Source organism: Sciurus vulgaris (genome assembly GCF_902686455.1).
Source record: "Sciurus vulgaris genome assembly, chromosome: 9".
In the NCBI taxonomy this organism is placed as follows: domain Eukaryota; kingdom Metazoa; phylum Chordata; class Mammalia; order Rodentia; family Sciuridae; genus Sciurus; species Sciurus vulgaris.
The window spans coordinates 33130081-33150534 of NC_136469.1; the positions used below are offsets into that span (position 1 = coordinate 33130081).

The window sequence follows — 20454 nt, forward strand, 5'->3', positions numbered from 1 at the left end:
AAAAGTACTATGTTATCTTCACAAGAAATTAAGGAAAACAATACCAAGTCATTAATTATTTTTTCTTTATATTTCCCCTTCTCATAGAAAGTAACAAAAATTGTTAAACAATTATAAACACACACACACGTGTGACAAAAATATCTACCATTCAACATCACATTGTGTATAGCATCCATTGGGAGAAAATAAGCTGTCCTTCCTTTGAGTTCATGCAGAGCCCTGGGGGCACTGTTGTGTGATTCTTCCTGTTCTCTGGTATAAGCAAGTCACAATCTTGTTTTGAGAATGCAATTGAGGAGGAAGAAACAGGGCAATTAGAGGGACATACTTGGGGTTAGGACTGCTAAATACATTGTATATATTAAGTTGGAGCAAAATTCCATCAGTCAAAATAGTATCCAGTGATACCTGGATACCATCAGACCTGACCATACACAGGGTTGTAACAACAGGATCTAGGGGATCAGAGAATATGTACTTTTATATTTATTGAAGTAATAAGAAAGGTTTGACATTGAGGGATTGTTTCTGCCATTTGTTCTGGGAAACATAATTTACTGGACATAAAGACGTCCTACTACCAGACAACCCCATTTAAACAATTACCTCCGTAGTTTTTGTCAAAGGTACATAAAGTCTCACAAATGGACAGATAGGGTGTACTTAACAGCTTATAACCTCAAACGCTCAGTAAGAGTTATACAAATCTGGTTTGTCTCCAAGATAAAGATTTTATATTTACTTCCTGGGGTGTAGTTTGAAGTCTAAAATTGGATGTAAGTATTCCTGATTTATGAGAACCCTCACAAGAATTATTTACAATTGTCATTATATTCCAAGAAAACCTGAGCTAGATAATTATAAGTATTAGGCTTTTTTTTTTTTTTTTTAAAGATGGGTTCCCAATAGCTATGTTTTTAGTGACCATAATTAGGAAATAGAAGTGTTCTGATGGAGTGATATTTTTGTATGAAACTTAGTTAAGCATATACCTTAAGCAATTTTGCTACCAGTTCATTTGAACTGATATAATCACATCTATTATGGTTCATATGTGTCCCTTTCAAATCCAGAAGTTCAAATGTAACAGCGAATGTGATCGTATGAAAGGGTGGGCCATTGAAGGTGACTAGGTCATAAGGGCTTCTCCCTCATGAATGGGATTAAAACTCTTATAAAAGAGGCTTCATGGGGCACTTGCACTCAGCATTTGGCTCTTTTGCGGTTCTTCCATAGTGTGAGGACATTGTGCGCTTCCCCTGCAGAGAATATACCAATAAGACACAGAGAGCAGTCCCCATCAGGTCATCATACCAGTTGGCACTTGACCTTGGACATTCCACCCTCCAGAACTGTGAGAAATAAATTTCCATTCTTTGTAAAATAACCCAGTCATAGGTATTTTGATAGAGCTGTTATGGGGCGCAACTTAAGAACAGACCCATCACCACTGAGAAGTCCAAATTTGAGAGTCTTTATTAAGCCGGCTGGCTGACTGTCTCACACAATGCCCCAAAAAATGGCTCTTGGGAGAACAGCTCCGACCACATGGTTGTAGGGGTTCTTATACCAAAATTCACATCAATCATTAAGTGTGTGTTGCTATGATTTGAAATTACAAACTAACATCATGAGATCATCAACCGAGGCGGAAGTGGATCAAAATGACCCTTCCCTAGGTTACGAACTAAAGAATGGTTGCTAACGTCCACATAATCACTGTTCACATGGTACATTGTTTAGGAGCCATAGGAATCAAAAGAGAACAATTTTTTATCTCATAAGAATTGTCATTTTGCATTGCTAAACATGTCATGTTAAGTAACTGATGATGGGGACAGAGGTGGGGCATTCTCATGGGAGAAGCATTTTCTACATAACATGGAGTCTCAGAGCAAAATAGAATTTGTTTGGCCATTGCCCATATAGCCTGGCCTATAACATTTCCAAGGAACCAAATCTGTCAGCCCATCACAGAGTAACAACAAAAGATTAAGATTCTTACTAAATGCACTTTGTCCACCAGCATATTCTTAAGGATATTACGTGACTGTGCAATGGAGTTATGTCCTCTGCACAGAAAACTGATGGCTTTAAATTTACCTATGGTGATAAACATCAGAGCAGTGGTTTGCTACTGGGATACATGGAGAGCAACTCAAAGGTAGACATCAGGGAAATAGTCCATGTCATGATTGAGGTAAACAGTCATGTGCAATGGCTTGTGAAAAGTCATACAATTATGTACCTAAGTCTATACATTTTGCTATAAGTTTTAGTGAAATATTAAGTGGTGTGAAATTGATTCTGAGTTCTGGGACTGTGTGGGATTTCAGTAATGCTGCAGAAACTCAGGGAATCTTCCAGTGAGTAGGTGCCTATTTGACCTACCCAATCTGGGCAAAATAAATAATACCAAGGACTTTTTTGACCTGTTCCCTCAGATCATTTTCTGCAATTTCCACTCCTTCCTTTTCTCCTCTGCATCCCACCCCACGCCATAGAATTTTCTTTATTCTTCAACTTCATACAAATGGAAATATAGACCATTGTTACTTTTCTGTCATTTTCACCCAATCTAACTATTTAGAGATTCAGCCATGCTGTTGTGTATGTTCTTTTTCAAATTTCTGGGTCATATTAAATTACATAAGAATACCACAATTTATCCATTTTCCTCTTCATAGATAGTTGGGTTTTTACAAGTGCTTAGCTATTCTGATTAAATTGGCTATGAAGATTCTTTCTCAGGTCTTATTGTGGAATCATATTTTCATGTCCCTTAACAACAGGTAGCAGACCGACACGAACACTACAAACATAATTTTAAGGGGATAATTTTGTGGACTGGGCCTACTTTGCTGACCTCCCATGTGCTTTCTTTTAAAAGAAATTTACCTAAGTCCATGCTGGGCCTTCTCTGGTGTTAGTCAATAGGATATATTACATTCCTCAGCAAACAACCTCTTATCTGCAGAAGCAATGAAGGCCTAAAGATTCCTCCCAGCTGATAAGAAAAATATAAGTTACCCTAAAGGGGGACTTGTGTGACCATTACACAGACCAGATTCCAGGACTCAAGAGACAGCATGATTTGAAGCAAAACTCACCGACCATAAAATTTGTAAGAACAAGTTCCAATTAGGAAAGGTCAGTGCTGGTTAAAGTCACCCAGAGTTGCTTTTGGATCTTTAGCATGTTATTAAAATAGCAGGGTTTCCCTTCTATGGGGTAAGACTTGAGCAGTGGGAACTTGAAAACCTGATGCAATCCTACCATTAATCAAAAGCTGAGGGATGGACCTGGGTGGGAGTCTGGAAACTTTTCTAGAATCCCCATTAAAGCTGGAGGACAGGACTGGGGTTGTGGCTCAGTGGTACAGTGCTTGCCTAGCATGTGTGAGGCCCTGGGTTCAACCTCATTACAACACACACAAAAAAATAATAATGTAAAGGTATTGTGTCCATCTACAACAAAAAATATTAAAAAAAAAAAAAAAGTTGAAGGACAAGGTGAAGTCCACTGTCTCCTTTCTGAGGGAACCCACTCTTTCCCTTTTTCCCTTAAGAGAGTCCCTGTTTCCCTTTTCCTTTTTCTTTGAATAAACTCCTGCCTGCCACTACTATGTGTAACTTGTTTGAAATTCTTCAGACCAGATTGCAGGTAAAGCAGGTCACAGACCTCCATGGTTGCTTAGGCTCTGTGAGCAGATCTGTCATTAACATTTGGTGTTTTCTGCCTGGTTACATTTCTGGTTAATTGGTTATCTTTACAGTTGCCTTCTCTATCTGAACGTTTACTCTATGTCTTAGTTTCTTGTTGTCTGGAGGAAATATCCTGAGACAGTTGACAGTTTCTGGCCAGAGAACTGGTGAAATTGACAGGTTTCCTGAGTGGAATCCAGATGAGCACACTTTTTAGCAGGTAAGTACCTAGAGCCTTTCATTTTTGGTCTTTTTTGGCAGACAGACACTGTCTGCTGGAAATTGAGGGCTTCTGGTCAGGGCCACACTCTAGTGAAGACTAACATCAACCACAAGTTGCTGAAAGCTAGCACCTATTAGGGTAAAAGGACCTCTATCTCTCCTCTTATCCTCTTATATCTCTCTAGACCAGCAGAACATAATGGGACTTCACTCAGGAGGAACTCTAATTCACATTAAAGATAAAAAAGCATTCCCCACTGCTTTGGGTTAAATAGCTTCAATCTAAAACTCCTTTTCTTACATTGTACTACTGGATTTCCTAGAAGTTTCTCAGCTGCCTGCCTGATATCTGTCCATCTGAGGCTTGCTATCTCAAATGGACTGGAATGTAAACTATGTGTGAGTTGCCTCTTCGAGAGAAAAGAAAAAAAAAAATTCATCTGATGTGAGATTTAAATGGTTGTTCTCCCCTGCTGCCATCTCCCTCTTCCTCTCCTTTTTTCTTTTCTTTTGTTTTTTGGCTCTGGGATTCTGCTCTCAATAAGCTCCTTCCTAAATGTCAGAGAAAAAATAGAGAAGTAGACTAAAAGGTCTATTGGGACTTTTTGGGGTGTTCCAAAAGACCCTTTATGCTTTGCCTTGGGAGCAATATAAAACATTACCCAACTGCCAGGAAGTCAGCTTTAGGATGTTGGGACATCAAAAAATAAAAAAGCTGACATATTATCCCTGGGAATGTCAGGGGCTTTCTGTGGGTATGCCCTTCACACCAGCCCTAAAACAGTGACAAAAGAAAGGAAAATGGAGAAAGGGGAGGGGCGCCATGTGTACAGGCTTTCTTTTTCTTGGGAGCCTTTTCCTGAGGTAGCTATGGCTCCAAAACCTTTTGTTTACATAAGTATGGAAGTCTTTTTGACTTGCTAGGCCACCCCTCCCCTGACCTCATGGACTCTCACACTCTTTAAATATCTGTACCGACTCTGACTTTATCTAAAAGTGCACGCTGGTCTAATATAAATGTTCTATGTAGATTTTTACTAAAGTAATTATGGACATTTGTGTGTGTGTGTGTGTGTGTGTGTGTGTGTGTGTGTGTATTTACTTTTGGTTCTGAGCACCTAAATGAATATATTTTTGTTCTGATTTGTTTTAGTTTTTCTAACTGGAAAGTTTCTTTCCTCCTCTGTTTTTCCCTGTTGTTTTTATTCAGAGATCAGTTGTCAAGGGTTAGCTCTCAAATTCTCTGGAAACTAAATAAAAGAGATCTTTCCCTTTAGAGGATCTTGAGGAGGGAGATAAATGACAGTGAGGTTAATGCAGATATATCTCATGGTGACACGTGGTCACTGGGATCATTTTTTCCAGGGTACCCCATGGCTGGTAAAATCTGCCCTGACCGTATACAGATCCTCCCTGTGTCTGAATCATGCTGTAAACAGAGTCAGGCTGTTTTAATTTCTAAAGGTTAAATCTGACAGACACTTTGTTTAAGGGGCATCTATAGCTCTTTTGTCCCTATCTGTGGGTCTCTAATACCTAGTGAAAATAAAATTTATAATACCTTTGTTTCTTATCTGTTTTACATATATTGTACATACCTGTGTATTGTGTGTTGAGTATGTGTGTGTGTGTGTGTGTGTGTGTGTGTGTGTGTGTGTTTGTATTTATATATCATTCGCAGGTACCAATGTTGGCTTGTGGGCTTGTGAATAAATGAGCTCTCATAATTTTAAAAAGAGGATTAAAATGGCTTCCAGTTTGTATGAATTAAATAAAACTTTAAGAAGCAAGTTAATTTAAATTGGTTAAAAATAGAACACTGAAGGCTGGGGGTATAACTGAGGGGTAGAGCATTTGCCTAGCATGGGTAAGGCTTCAGGATCAATTCCTAGTACCAAAACAGACAAAAAGATAAAAGTAAAGATGACTTTAAAATTGCTAACCCACACATTTCTCGAGTTACCAGCCAATCAAGAGTGTGTAGGTCTCTGAAACATTTAAAGTATAATGTTCATTGCTGTTAAGAATTTTCTTTGACAGAAAAATGACCTAGAATGTTGACTATGCTTACCTACTATCTTTGTTTTCATGGATAAATTAGATTTAATGCAAGTGGGATAAAAATTTATAAACGTATTTGTTAGAGAAGACATATGATTAAATTGTAAGTTAAAATACTAAAACATAAATTGCTAAATATAAATCCAAGTACTCTTGGCTTCATAAATTCTATAAGACTTTATATTGAGATCTATCAATACAAATTTACAAATTATTGGAAAAGAGCTGGGATTCTGGCTCAGTAGTAGAGTACTTCCCTAGCATGTGTGAGGCACTGGGTTAGAATCTCAGCACTGCATCTAAATAAATAAATAAATAAATAAATAAATAAATAAATAAATAAATAAATAAATGAATGTCCATCAGTAACTAAAAAAATATTTTTAAAACATTGTTGGGAAAAAAAATGCCGAACAAACCTTAGTTAAATGTTGCTTCACTTTTGGGCCTAAACTAAAATCAGGGTTAATAAGAGTTAAAATTCTAATTAAGAGATATAATTCTTTGTAAAACAAATTTGCAAAAGATTTAATCTGTATTTAGATTGGGAAAAAATCTATAAGAAGTAAATTATTTTATCTTATTTGAAAAGGAGTCATTTATGAAATTTAAAAAAATTTATAAGGAGTGTTCAAAATGTAAACTTAAGGAAAAAGTCAACAACTGAAAAAAAGAACTATAAGAGAGTTATAAGTGTGGAGATGTATTTTGGTAAGGGACATTAAAAAGAAAAAGGGAATATTTCTGGATGAAAAAGTATTTTGTAGAAAACTGAGGATGTAAAGTTGCAGAATGTCTAAGTTAAAAAGGTTTATGGAACATAAATCTAGGGAAATTTTTATATGTGATTAAGTTGGCTATAATCAATACAGTAAGTTCAGGTTATTTAAGGACTTTACTTAGGTTAAAATTTAATGTATTAATATAAAACCAAAATCTAATTCTCTGTGTTTAAAACAATGAGGGTGTCTTAAAACAGTGATATAATCTTAGTTATCAAAATTACTTCTTATTCTAATTAGGATCCCAGTCTTGTGGATGTGGATAATGATGAGATTAACTTTAGTGTATTCATCTATGTACATGGAAAGGTTATGTCACATTTATTCTACTGTCTTTCCTATTTCTAGTTAGAATAAGATATATTCCATGTTTATTCAAATATGTCAAAATAGATTCTACTGTCATATATAACTAAAAGATCCAATAAAAAATAAAAAAAAATTTCTTATGTCTGTTAGCTTTTTATTAATAAGGAAAACTGTCTTAAAAGAATTAAGGTTTAAGTAAATTTTTTAAACAATTGCTTCTTAACTCTGGCTCTTATAGAGCCAGTGACTAAATATGTTTAAACTTTGCCTAAATGTTGTGTAGAGTTTGTAAAATTAAAACTATGTAGGTTAATATAGGTAAAATAGCCAATAGTACTCTCTTATATGTTACATCTCAACTTTGAACATATAAGATTGTCAGACTGCTGCTTTAAACCTGGCTTACATTAGTTTGCTTTGAATAAATAAATGTTTTATTATTATATAAATGAGATACATTTGTATATCAGGTAACAAATCTATTTCTAATCATTAACATTCTTTTCTAAACTTACAAATAGCTTAAAGCTACTCTTTGATTTTTTTAAGTGCTATTAACCTAGGAAGACCTGTAATTATGCCTATCCTTTGCCTATTCTATCTAAATTTTACTTTAAAAGTTAAAACTAAGTTAACGTAAGGACATCTGTGTGAGTGTGATGGTAATTATTACAAGTATACCAGCCTTTTAAACTATAAAGCTTAGGAGACACTTTTACCAACCAAGCTGGTGCTCTCCAAACTAAAGTTGTACAATAGCCTTTTTGAGACTTACATAAAAATAATAAACTTAATTGGGAATCTATTTATATCATTTAATGATTTTTAATTGGATAAAAGTAGCCTGTTATCAACAAATTATGAATGGAGAATAATGTTACTCTTTACACTGGGGTGGAAATTTAAATGTATTTTTGGAAAGTTAATGAGGAGAGCTGATTTGTTTAAAGGTTGACACTGTGGAACATGGAAACATTTTGCTCCTTTTTCCACAAAGAAAGAAAATTAAGAGCTCTTGGCCTCTCTGATTCATGTTTCAGATGTAATGCTTTATTATGTTAACTGATATTGAACTAGACTCAGGAAACAATATATAAAAACTTTGGTTTTCTATATATCTAAGTAAAATAATATTTAGAAAGGGAGCAAAAGAGCAAAAGTCAACTTTAAAACTGAAACACTTGAACTAAGATTTCTCAAAAGGTCAGCCTCACCAGAGATAAGGCTCTCCTGCTCCTCCATGTTAGGATGGTTCCAAAGTTGATTAGAATTAAACTCATTTAAAATCATGGGTGGTGGCAGACTCCTGTAATTATAGTAGCACAGGAGTCTGAGACAGGAGAATTGAAAGTTTGAGGCCAGCCTCAGCAACTTGGAGAACCTGTCTCAAAATTAACAAATAAAAATTTGAAAAAATTAAAATTAAAAAATTTAAAAATTTTAAAAATAAAAATAAAAGAGCTGAGGATATAGCTCAGTAGTAAAACCTTGGTACTGGTTAAATCCTCTGTACAAAAAAAAAGTTATGTTCAAAAGATAAACTTTTGTTGTGATGATAACAGCAATTCCAAAATAAAAAGAGATATAGTTCCTACACGAAGTAAAGTTTTGGTAAATAATAGAAAGTATTTAAAGGTTATAAAATAATTTTTTAAGAAATAAAACTTATAAAAGACTTCATATGTGATAGAGTTGACAAATTATGGGTTTATGAAGAGGCTAAATAAATATCAATGATATCTAAATATTATAAAATTATATTTCTTGGTTTGGAAATATTATACTGTTTCTCTTCTTGTTAATTTCATTTCGTACTTTCTTTATATAACTTTATAACTACTGTCTGTTAACATTTTGTAGGAATACCAGCAACAGAAAAGCCTACTAATGTCAAATTAATATTTGACATAGTAAGTCATCACCCATAGGACACATAGACTGATGAGAAGAACACAAGTTACCCTGAAGGGGGAATTTTGTGACCTTTATACAGATAAGATTTCAGCACTCGGTGACATAGGATAATCAGACTCACAATCCACCAATTATAAAATCTGTAAAAACAAGTTTTAATTAGAACCGATCAGTGCAGGGCCAAGGTGACCCAGGGATGCCTTTTGATCTTTTTAGCTTGTCATTATAATAGTAAAAACTTCCCTCCGTGGAGTAAGACCATACACAGTGGGATGTGGAAGTCTAATACAATTCTGCTGTCAGTCAAAAATTGAGAGGTGGACAGGGGCTGAACTTGTTAGATATGGAAAATGAGAAACCCAAAAGTGGTGAGACCTGAGAAAAGGGGAGTGAGGAAAAAAACCATACGTGGAGAGCATGGATCCTTTCCCGATACATTCCTTCCAATGATAAAACAAACCCTGGGGAGGAGATGTTCATCAATCCTAGAAAGGCAGTCTCTGGAAAGAGGCCAAAGCATTAATCCTTCCCCAAACAAATCCGTTCCAGATACTAACCACTGACCCCCAGGCCCTCTGTCTGATCCAGTAAGAAAAATCCCAGAGACTGACTGCTGACCCTAGTCTCCCTCCCAGTGAAACAGGCCCCCAAATTCCTGAGTAACCAAGCTGACACGCTCATTAATTGTCACCTCTCAGTATAACCTATATGAGCCCAGTGCCCTTCTTTGTTCAGTGGCTTATTTTTGCACCAGGAGAGTGGGTCCATTGAAGGTGTAATCCTTTTTCTGAATAAAAAGCTGAGATGATTCATGAAGTTTGTATCCAGCCCTGTCCTTTTGTGCTAACAGAACTCTTTGGAGACATCCCTAGAAATCCCAGTAACACTGGAGGAGCGTGGCACCTCCCCTCTCTGAGAGAACCCACTCTCTTCCTTTCACGCTTAGGAGTATTCCTTTTCCCCTTTTCCTTTCTCTTCTAGCGAACTCCTGTTCACTACTATGTACAAGTCACTTGAATTTCTTACAAGTGTGGTGGTCCCAGCCCCTTGTGAATCTCACTATGTAACATTAAGAACATAGCAATTTCATTACTAGTTTGTAGAATAAGTATGTGGTGAACAGTAGAAGAAATGACTAAAATCAGTTCCCAACTGATTACACTTCCACTTGAAACGCATGAGATTCAGTTGGCCCACACCTTTGCAACCTTTGTTGCTGCTAGCGTGTATAATTCTTTTCTTTTGTAGTGGAAATATCATCTTGCTTTTGATTTACATTTCTCAGATGATCAATGAGGTTGACCACCTCATCATGTGCTTATTCACCATTTGTACATATTTTTCTTGAGAAGGGTCTATTCACTTTCATTGCCTATTTTTTATTGGAGTTATTTTGTTGTTTACAGAGTTGAAATAGATCTTCTAAAATAATTATGAATGATTCTGGATACTTATATGTCATATATATCTTTATTTTCCCACATAAATTTGTCCTGGGCATCTTTGTTAGGATTAAGCTATGTGTTAACTATATATTTTTAGATTAACTATATATTTTTAGAACTTTTTCTAGGCTTTCTCATCACTTTATCTATTAGGTCAACACCATACTCTCTTGATAAGTATATATTTTAAAATCTAGTATTAATCTTGTATTTTGTCTGCCAAATTTTTTCTTTTATAGTATCATTTTGCCTATTCTCAGATCTTTGTGTTTTCATATAATCTTAGCACTAGTTTGTCAATTTCTGTAGAAAAACACTCCAGCATTGTGATTGAGATTAACACTAACTCTATGGTTTCCATTTATGGAGAATGGGCACTTGTAACAATATATTTTCTAATACATGAACATGTTATAGCTCTTCATTTACATTTGCTATTTTATTTCTATTGATAATATTTTATACTTTTCAGTGTAACTGAACAAAATATCTTTTGTTATTTTTTAAAAATGTTTTATACTTTAAATGCTATTAAAATTAAAATTTGTTTGTGATGTTGAATTTTAATTGGACATTATTATTACATAATTGACTTGGTTTTGACCTTAGAAATATCACTTAAAATTCTTGCAATGTTTACAATGCTTTCCATGTAAATAACTATGTCCTATGTTAAGTAAACATAAGTTTTAGTTTTCCTACCAAATCTCAGTGATATTTCTTTTCTTACCCTATTGTACTGGGTAGGTCTTTTAGAAAAATTATGAATAGTGGTGGTTACAGTGCATATCTTTGACTTTTCTCAACCTGTGAAAGTGTGGAGTGAGATGTTTACTATTTCATGATTAAGTATGATAGCTATGGCATGTTTTGTAGATAGCTTTTATTGGAAAAAGGAAACAATCATCTGTCTGTCATTTGTTCAGTTTTTTTGTTTGTTTGTTTTAGTTTCAGTTTTTAAAAACATGAACAGATTTTGGATTTCCTTAAATAATTTTCCTGTACCTATTGAAATATATTTCCTCCTTTGTTTTGTCAATTGATTATTTTTAAAAATATAAACCAGTCTTGCATTCTCAATATAAACCTCACAGGGTTCTTATGTATTATCTTTTTCTATGCATTCTCAAATTATCTTCCTAATATTTTGTGGAGGATCTCTGTGTTTATATTCATAAGAAATACTGGTCCATATATTTTGGGGGGAAACTGTCAAATTTGGGTATCAGTATTAGGATGGCCTCATAAAACATGTTTGATATTTTTGCCTCCCATTCTAATTTATAAATATTTTGCATATCATTATTATAAGCTCTTTCTTAAATACTTATAGAATTCAATAATGAAATGATCTGGGTTTAGAATTTTCTTTGTGGAAAGGTTTTGTTTCCCTTTAAATTACAAATGCAATAGCTGTAGTGAATATGGGGCTTTTTGTATTTTTCTTTTTCTTCTTAGGTTGATTTGGCATATTGTACCTTTCAAAGAATTTGTTTCATCAAAGTTGTTGAATTATTTTGGCATCAAATTATCATATTTCCCTTTCCTTTCAATTTGTATATGGATATCATTTCTTTTACTTTTGATAATTGGTTTCCATTCCTTTTTTCTTAATTATTTCTACCAAGACTATTTCAATTTTATTATTCTATTTTTAAAAACCTCAGATTTTGACTTTAATTTTTCTGTTGTTTTATCTTGTATTTCATTTATTTTTGCCATTATTTTATTATTTCCTTCATCTGCTTTAGATACAATTTGCAAAATGTCTGGCTTCTTTTTTTTTTCTATGCTAATATTTCATTAAGGATTTTTGCATTTACATTCACAAGGGGTATTGTTGTATATAGTGATAATTGGTATTATTATTTTTTCTTTTTTTAATTTTTTCTAGTTAGTTATACATGACAGTAGAATGCATTTTGACACGTCATACATAGATGGAGTGTAGCTTCTTTCTTCTGATTGTACATGATGTAGAGAGTTACACAGATCATGTAATCATATATACACATAATACAATAATGTTCAATTCATTCTTCTGTCACTCCTTTCCCCGTAATCCCTGCCCTCCCTTCACTCTCCTCTGACTATTGAAAGTACCTCTATTCTTCCCTAATCCCCTAACCCTTGTTGTGAATTAGCATTCACATATCAGAGAAAACATTCGGCCTTTGGTTCTTTGGGTTTGGCTTATTTCACTTAGCATGATATTCTCCAGCTCCATCCATTTACAGTAGTGCCATAATTTCAAAATAACTAACTTATCAAAGTTGAAGCTTAGATCAATTATTTTACATCTTTTTTCAATATGTGTTTATATTAGTAATTTCCCTTCCAAATTCTTTTCAGAGTTTTTCTGCTAAACTTTGATATGCAGAATTTTCACTGTCATTCAGTTGATCATTTTCTGTTCTCTCTTACAATTTCTTAACCTATGGGCTATGTGGGAGTGTGTTATTAAATCTTTGAGCACTTGGAAATTTTCTACACATATTTTTGGTGCTTATTTCTACAACACCTTAGTTGTCAGAAAACATATTCTGTATGATTTCAATTATTATCACTGCATATTAGGTAACAGAAGACAAAGATCCTTGACACAAGGGAAAGGAAGAAGATGAGCACCACAATTCAAAAAATCCCCAGTGTGCAACAAGTAGAGAAGGAACAGAATTTAGCAGAATCCTTGAGTTCAGGAGACAAAGCCGAAAGCTCAAGAAGAAAAAGAAGGGCAAATTTCACAATTCAGAATACAAGAAAAGAGAAACCTGCACAGAGACACCCTGCAGAGATCTGGAGGTTTCCTTTGAATATTGATCAAAGGGGAAAAAAATGAGCATGCATGTGTAGAAAATAACCAAGACTAAAGAAAAAACTGCCTTAGAATGTTAGGTACAGTCTCCAGAGAACACAGGACTAGAAAGAATGATATTCTCACCAGTCAGACTGAAAAACCTCTTAATTCACAGGCCAGTGGTAGAGTACTTGAAGGTTCTCACCTTAGTAATGAGGAATAATTAGACAAAATGCTGCTCTGGATCTCCCAGTGAATCTGAAAAGATTAAACTGTTGCTAAGTAATTTACTGAATTACAAAAATAGAGCTCAAAAATATTGAAAGTATACACAATACATACAGGATGACACTGGGAAAATTGTACAAATTCTATCATTTAATCAAAGATTACCAGATTTAAAAAAGAAGGAAAATAGGACCCAAAACAAGAAGAAAAAATAAACCAATCTAAACTGAAACACAAATTATCAAGACATGAAATCACTTCTTACAACTATTTCACATATTCAAAAATTTAAATGGATTCATGGAAATTATAAAAAAATAATTCAGACTAAACAGAGATGAAATCACAATGTCTGTCTTGGAATTAATAGCAGGTAAGGCAGAGAAAGAGAAGATTAGTGAAGTTGAAGAAATAGAAATTATCCAAAAGGAAACATAAGAGAAAGAAAAAAATTTAGTAAGAATAAAGAGGTTCAATAATTTGCATGCGATTAATTGGTCTTATATATTTATAGTTGGAGTCAACAAAAGAATTGATGTGACCAAGAAAAAATATTTGATGAATTTATAGTAAAAATTTTCTACGAGATACAGACAATAATCCAATAAAAGGTATGTCATGAGTGTGCCATGTCATTAACATAGATGAAACAGGTCTGTGTCATGTCTTTTCACAATGTCAGAATTTATTGAATAATAATAAATTCATAGCTCATACCACTTTCATCAGTGGCAGTTCACTGAATATTTGCGGGTCACCTGGTAGTCATAAGCCAGGCAATCACAGGTTCTCTTATTCCAATCTTAACTTCTAATATCTGTAAAACTCAAGTCACACATCATGCTTTACAAATATATATATATGTGAGTGTTGCATATGTATGTATACTTTATATACATATATACACTTTACATATACATAGGAGTTATACATATAAATATATGTTGAATATATACATCCTAGATTCACATATACATAGGATATATATAAATATATATATTTTACATATATAGGATATATGTATATATATACACACACAGAGGATATATATATACACACATATATACATATAAAGACTTATACATATTAAGAAAAGACTTAAAAGGTAACCACAGGGATTCAGGAAGCTGAACTGAGAGCAAAGAGAAAGCAGATATGAATGCAAAGAGTTTCATATGGACTGGGGATATAGCTCAGTTGGTAGAGTGCTTGCCTTGTGTGCCCATTGCCCTGGGTTCAATCCCCAGCACCACCAAAAAAAAAAAAAAAAAAAAAAAAAGAGTTTCAGTAGGTGGGTTAGATAAGATTAGGAAACAACTTAAGAGCTTGTTTGGGGTGCAGACCTGTCAAAGCACAGGAACTTATTATAGGCCAAGGTCTGCATGGCAACAGTTTCATAGTGTTAGCATGGAGTGTCAGCTTGAAGTGAGACTTGTGTGATCATCACTGGCAGGAGAAACCTCACTCTGCTTAAGCCTGAGGAGGACAGAGATTTGGAGGTTCATTTCTATGGTGATTTTCCTGGGCAAGGCTCTGGACAAGTGACCAGGTTAAGGTGCTGCTGTGTCCAGTCTTGATTGCTTCTTCATTTAAGGTTCTCAAGTGGGGGAATTCATTATTTGGTGGTCTGGTGTGTTTGAGAAGATGATGGACCTAGTTTTCTGATATGAATTTGTTATGCCCATGCATCTATGTTCTTCTGATTAATTCAATAAGTTCTTAGCTTGTCATTCTTAACAGCACAATTAATTTATTTATCAGTTTATGCCTTATGGTTGAAGATGAAAATCAGGGCCAAGTCCCATCCCCCTGGTGTGAAGACTGAATACCTGAGAAACACTGAGGCAAGCATAGAAAGAAAGTTTTATTTAAAGGATGGAACAGAGATAGACTTCTCTGAAGAGAAGGGATCCCAGAGCTAGGTGTCCCCAAAAGTGGGGGTGTCCTGTACCTTTTATATATTTTGTATTTCCTTTACTCTTATGCTCTCTCCTTCCCATCCTGCCTTCATGACTAGTGATCAAAAGATGGTCCAAAAGGTGGAATGATCCAAGGGTGGGAAAGAAGCCCCAGGTGCACAGGCAGGAGGGGAACAGCCCAGAAGGCATTTATTAACAGGAGAGCAATTCTTGGCAACTGGTGGAGGAGGGGGAAGGGCTCTGGAGGTATCAGCATTTTATTTCCTCCTGAATCAGCCCCCATCTTTCTGACCCAATCATTCATAACCTACGCTAATTGTCCTTTTGCCCCTGGCCTCACCACAACATGAAAAATAGCAGAGCTTGTGAATCCAAGGTGGTGAGGTAGGGGGAAGGTCAGGCCAGACAGTCAGGATGATAGGTAAGGATGATAGGTAAGGATGATAGGAACCAAGAGGGTGATGACTGTTTACCAATGAGAGGCACAGATACAGGGAAGGAAGGGAAGACAATGATTAATGAAACAGAAGTTCTAAGGGCTAGAAGAAAGGCAAGTCTCACCCTTCCCAGGGGCTCTGAGCTCCAAGTTCCCCTTCTCTTTGAGAAGTCTGTTCTCTATCACTTTCTTAAATAACACTTGCTTGCCACAGTTCCTCAGCATTCGAGTCCTTATTCTTAAACTCTCTGGAACACAAACTGGATCCCAATCTCCACCAGACTGGTATCAGTGGGAGAAACTACAAGGGCACTTATTTATTTTTATTTTTATTTTTATGAGAGTAATTCACCTAAGTCAACTTACAAAGTTTAAATGTAATAATTAAGTATACATAGATAAGACTAAAAGCATGATCCAATTTGGAGCATATCTAAGTCCCGAATGTATTTTAGAAAGTTGGTGTGTACAGCCTATTCCATAGGTTCTGACTTGTGATTCTCACCTGGACCAGGTTGTTTTCCTGTTAAGTAATCAATTCTGGCCATTTGGATGTAGATGTGTAACACTAAAAGTAATGTTTAATAATTAAACTAACCAAAATGTGGCCTTGAGAAGGAGGGAAGATGAGAATAAAGTGAGTCTCTTAAAATAAAACTACAGATTAATATCCCTAAGTGTTGAATAAGAGTAGTCAATGGTCAGCCATCAAAAATGATAGGCCCTAATTGAGGATTTGTTCAAATGCAAAGGCCACACCAGGAAGGTAACCCTAGATGAGCACCATCAAGGCCTATTTCAAATGCAGAAGAATGTGAGGTTCAGCTTGCAGGAACAACTCCTTTGTCCCAGAAGACAGAAGGATTAAAACTCTAAGGTGGAAGCCTTGGAGCTGTTTTCAGTGCCTGTTTCACGTGGATTTTTCTTCATGCTCTGCACAGGACTACATAAGCTCCTAAGCTAACACACCAAAATGCATTTTCCTGCTCTCAGGCCCTCTTCATGTGGCTGGAGTTCTAACTCTTCTTGCATAAATAAATTCTACCTTTTGCTCTTCCTTTCTGTGATTATCCATAGATTTTACTCTTAAAATTTGAGAGACACATTGGAAAATCTAGTCTCATCTCAAAACTTCAGTTTCATTATCATGGAAGAAAATAGCCCTGAACAAAATTTCAGTATAGAATCTAATAATGTATAAAAAGGAAAAATGCACCAAGACCTAGTGGGATTTGATGTTACATTAAAAAAATCAATAAATGTGATTTACTATATTAATAAACTAAAAAGGGAAAAAAGCCCTTAGTTATTTTAATAGACATGTGAAAGACATTTGGTAAAATGTAACATTAATTTTATGATAAAAATCAATATTAGTGCAGGGTGTGGTGGTGCACACCTGTAGTCCCAGTGGCTCTGGAGTCTGAGGCAGGATGATATGGAGCCAGCCTCAGCAAAAGCAAGGCGCTAAGCAACTTGGTGAGACCTCTTCTCTAGATAAATTACAAAGTAGGGCTGGAAAGGGGCTCAGTGGTCAAGTGCCCCTGAGTTCAATCCTCAGTATCCACCCCACCCCCTAAAAAATTGTCAGTGGTGTTACAATGTGGGATCTTCTGAGAAACTCAGGCAGCCCCCCCCCCCCCCCCTTCAAATGCTGGTTCTGTGATCAAGTCAGAAAGATTTCAGACTGTGGCTCAGAGAACAGACATGAGTTTATTGAAGGGATAGGAAAAGCGAAAGAGGATAATCTCAAGGGGAGACTGAGTTTTCTGGCACTCCAGTTTTTTTTTTTTTTTTTGATCGGGAAATAATTCTTTAAAATCATTTATTATTTATTTATTTATTTTTTACAGACTGCATTTTGATTCATTGTACACAAATGGGGTACATCATTTCATTTCTATGATTGTACACAATGTAGATTCATACTATTTGTTTAATCTTACATGTACATAGGGTAATGATGTCTGTCTCATTCCACCACTTTTCATACTCCCCTCCCTCTCATTTCCTTCTACATAATCTAGAGTTCCTCCATCCTTTTCTCACTTCCCACCCCCGTCACCCCCTTATATATCATCCTCCACTTATCAGGGAAAACATTCGGCCTTTGGTTTCTTGGGATTGGCTTATTTCACTTAGCATGATATTCTCCAATTCGATCCATTTATTTGCAAATGCCATAATATTCTTCTTCTTGATGGCTGAATAATATCCCATTGAATATATATATTATATATATATATATATAATATATATATATTTCCACAGTTTCTTTATCCATTCATCTGTTGAAGGGCATCTAAGTTGGTTCCACTATCTAGCTATTGTGAATTGCACAGCTATAAACATTGATGTGGTTGTTTTACTGTAGTATGCTAATTTTAAATCCTTGGGGTATAAACCAAGGAGTGGGATAACTGGGTCAAAAGGTGGGTCCATTCCAAGTTTTCTGAGGATTCTCCACACTGCTTTCCAGAGTGGTTGCACAATTTGCAACTCCACCAGCAATATAAAAGTGTGCCTTTTCCATCCACATCCACGCCAACATCTATTGTTTGTGTTCTTGATAATAGTCATTCTAATTGGAGTAAGATGAAATCTTAGAGTTGTTTTAATTTTCATTTCTCTAATTACTAGAATTGTTGAACATAGATTTATTAATCACCTGTAGGTCTTCTTCTGTAAAGTGTCTTTCCAGTTCCTTGGCCCATTTATTGGGTTCTTTGTATTTTTGGTATAAAGTTTTGTTAGTTCTTCTTAAATTTCAGAGATTAGTGCTCTATCTGAAGTGCATGTGGAAAAGATTTTCTCCCACTCTGAAGGCTCTCTTTCACATTATTGATTGTATCCTTTGCTGAGAAAAAGCTTTTGAGTTTGAGGTAACACAATACCAGACCTTAAACTATACTACAGAACAATAGTAATAAAAAAACCAGCATGATATTGGCACCAAAATACACAGGCAGACCAATGGTATAGAATAGAAGACACAGAGATGAACCCACACAAATATAGTCACCTCATACTAGACAAAAGAGCCAAAAACATACAATGGAGAAAAGATAGCCTGTTCAATAAATGGTATTATGAAAAACTGGAAATCCATATGCAGTAAAACAAAATTAAACCTCTATCTCTCACCCTGCACAAAACTCAACTCAAAATGGATCAAGGACTTAAGAATTAGACCAGAGACCCTACACCAAATAGAAGACAAAGTAGGCTTGAATCTTCATCATGTTGGCTTAGGATCACACTTCCTTAACAAGAATCCCAAAGCACAGGAAATCAAAGCAAGAATCAATAATTGGGATGGACTCAAACTAAAAAGCTTTTTCTCGGGGAGATCCAAGATGGCATACTAGGGGGAAGCTGCGTTCCATGTTGCTCCATAACGCCGGATTCAAGCAGTGGATATCTGTTTCTCAGTGAGGCAGGTTTTGCTGCTTATCGATCCCCTGGTGTTTACCCATTTGTCTGCTGTGATGGCCTGCAGTCTGCCAGCATATCAACGCCTTTTTTGAGAGCAGATTGCTCACTGTCAGGCGTCTATCATCTGCCGTTTGCCTGCCTCTCTCCTGTCCATCGCCTGCCTTACCCCTATCCATCACCCAAAGTTCAAGGTTCACCTCCCGATCGTCCGACAACACTCAGCAAACTGATCGCCAACCGCCAGTGGAGCACCAGCTGCCTGCTGCCTGGAAGTTCACTGTTACAGTACCTGCAGGTTTGATTACACGTGGCTGCCGCCATGTTGAGACAACAGCCAGGCCCTGTAGGGCCCCTGGCCGGACTGACTGAGCCCCATCTCCAGGATTCCTCAGCCCAACCGATCACTCCCTGCCTCTGGGGCCCTCACATCGACTGACTGCTCCCTGCTTCCAGGGCCCCCAGACTAACTGGCTGCGCCCTTCCACCGGGACCCCAGACGGACTGATTGCACTGGGCCTCCAGGATCCCACAACCACACCAAACACACTGGACCTCCAGGACCCCTGCCGGACCAACTACATCCCGTCTGCAGGACTTCCAGCTGACTACGTCCACCCCTGAGCTGCAGCTCCCCGTTTGCCAACACATTTGGAAGCCAGAGCAGCCATCTTGGATAATCCTGGAAGTAGCTCCGATCTTTGGGTGGGGCAAATCCCATCCTGAGACGCCTGCTAGAGGCTTGAAGCTCATTGTCAGGTACTTCTCATGCATCAGGCTACTGAACACTGGGAGATTTCATTAGTATATGACTGCTATTCAGTAGATTTTCTTTTTTCTCCTTTTTTAAAAAAAAATTAAGTTTTTTTATTCTTTACTTTTCTGCTCTCTTTTCCTTTTGTTTACCTATTCCCTCAGAGTCTCTTTCTCCTTTTTTTGCATGCTAACATTCGATTTCTTTTGATTACACTCTCACCCTTTCTATTTTCTAGAACTTCCGTATATTCTTTTCTTAGCCCATTAACAGCCACATTCTACATCCCTCTGCATCCTCTTTGTCCTCCATTAGAAACTGCAGACCTTATTGCAAACCTGTTTGTTATACCGAGGATAATATTTGAACTCACTTTGTTTATTATGACAATTTTGTTATTGTCCTCATAGGGGCTATTTGGTCTAGGATTGCATAGTGTCTGATTTGG

The 20454-nt window shown here is 36.1% G+C and overlaps 1 long non-coding RNA gene across 1 annotated transcript in view; it reads left to right on the top strand.

Annotated features, from left to right (window-relative positions):
• Positions 1 to 13317: 13317 nt before the first annotated feature.
• The window catches only part of LOC306669099, a 56457-nt gene continuing 49320 nt past the window's right edge, over positions 13318 to 20454 (top strand). Inside the window, exon 1 of the long non-coding RNA XR_013766028.1 lies at positions 13318 to 14076. This is a non-coding gene — a long non-coding RNA (uncharacterized lncRNA). The remainder of the gene's footprint in view (positions 14077 to 20454) is intronic.